We start from the raw sequence: 1,934 nt of genomic DNA on the forward strand, positions 1-1,934 counted from the left end.
TATTTTGGGAATTTGTTCATTTTTCAAAAGAGAGATTAAAGGGTGGTAGACTTTTGACAGAGTGAAGGGCACAAAAGCAAAAACCATAAGACAAAAAAGCCCATATACTGTAGTACAATATTTTATGAGAGAGCAGTGGAAAATACTATATGCAAACACAGACAATATGATATACAATGGGGAGGGTGTCAGGGAATGGCCAAGGCCACAGGCTTAGAACGAGAGCTTTTCAATAGAATGCTGAATGGACTGGATCTGTTGCTTGAGCTGAGAGCCTTCTTTGATGGAGACAAAACAGGCAATGACAGGCTTGTAGGCCCCACAGGCCTGGCCTAGAGCCTGCTTGGAACACACAAACACATAGGGGACATTCTTGTCTTCACATAGCAGTGGGAGGTTCAGGATGATCTCCAAAGGGTCAGCCTCTGTTGCCATCACGATGAACTCAGATATGCCAGTTCAGTGTTTTGGTGGCCTCATTGGCTCCTTTCTGAAGCTGTTTGTAGTTGCACAATTGCTGAACGAGGTCCGGTAGTTTCTTAGTGAGGTGGGCATCTGACAGGGGCTAGGCCTGTGGATTAGCATCAGCCTCTGTCATGGCTGCGGTCACTGGCCTTGCCACCACACCAGCACAGACTACCACCAGAGGAACCTAAACGCGGCACTCCCTATGTTACTTTTTAAATGTAAAGAAAAAAGCATAAACACAGAAGATCTTGTATCTGTTTCTCCATCAAGTACACAGAAAACACACTATTTCTAAGCTGTCATTTCAGGTTTGTCACTGCACAGTGGAATATGTTTCAGTTATAATTGGCAAATCATAGGTTTTTCTAGACCTTGGCTCTATCAGAATAGCACTCCTTTTGAAACACAATGTGCTTCTACACTGGCCCAGAGGCCATTAGATGCAGCAATTGGCTGCATGCTAGCATTTTATTCAACTCCAGCATGTTATGGAAACACCACATAACAACAACAACAAAAATAACCTGTTGTGAAATATTTAATTGAAATTGTATTATACCTAGCTCTTTGCTTTCTTCTCTAAGTGTATTGCTAACTTATGTTATAACTTATTACAGCACTTTCCTTAGTAAAGTGTAACATATCCATCACCCTGAAACACAAGTTACAGGCAGTTTATTCACATTAGGTCTAATTAGCAATTACACCAGTGTTCAGATGCATTACTTCATTTGTCTTATAGCCCATATAGTTCCTTACATAATGAATTAGACTAATTAGTCTCACATGACAGAAAGAAATCTTAAGTAACACTGTCCTTATTTCAAGACAAGCTTGACTGAAATGCAATGAAAGAAACTATAAAATTAATTTGCTTTGTCAGATAACAAAAGAATTAAGTAAAAAAAAAAAAAAAAAACAAAAAGCACTTCAACCTAAATGTTTGTGTCTGGGCTGGGCATCAGAGAAAATGAAAAGTAGCAACAGGAATGAACAGGATTTTCTCAGTTTGGATTTTGAAAGGAATAACTTCATTATTTGCATAGCTATGAGCCATATATAAATTTCCAAATGATTTGATTTTAGTCTCTTCAATTGAGGCCATTATTATCTTTTGGAAGATAGCCAAAAAATCATTCAGCTATGGCACTTACTTACCAGTGGTTAGAGATTTTTCCTTATTTATTTTTATTTTGCCTCCCATGCTTGTTTTGCTAATACAGAGTTGTTTCTTAGTGTCCTAGACCCCCTTCAGATGCTTCTTTCCAACATCTATCTAATCCAGCTTCCTAACTGCTGCGAGGGTATCTTTCTTTCCACTTAAAATGGAATCATGAGGCAGGTGAGTGAAAGGCTGCCTTATGGCTCTATGAATGGATGGCCCCAAATATATTCAGTTTCTTATTAGTTTGTAGTTTGGATCTGTAACCACTTGGCTAGAGGAGGTATCACTGGGCAGATCTTAA

The 1,934-nt window shown here is 38.9% G+C and overlaps 1 pseudogene; it reads right to left on the reverse strand.

The window, feature by feature from the left end:
• Positions 1-213: 213 nt before the first annotated feature.
• LOC101603615 lies at positions 214-598 on the reverse strand (annotated as a pseudogene).
• Between the last annotated feature and the right edge of the window lie 1,336 nt (positions 599-1,934).

The sequence above is a fragment of the Jaculus jaculus genome, chromosome 7 (genome assembly GCF_020740685.1).
Source record: "Jaculus jaculus isolate mJacJac1 chromosome 7, mJacJac1.mat.Y.cur, whole genome shotgun sequence".
Taxonomy (NCBI): domain Eukaryota; kingdom Metazoa; phylum Chordata; class Mammalia; order Rodentia; family Dipodidae; genus Jaculus; species Jaculus jaculus.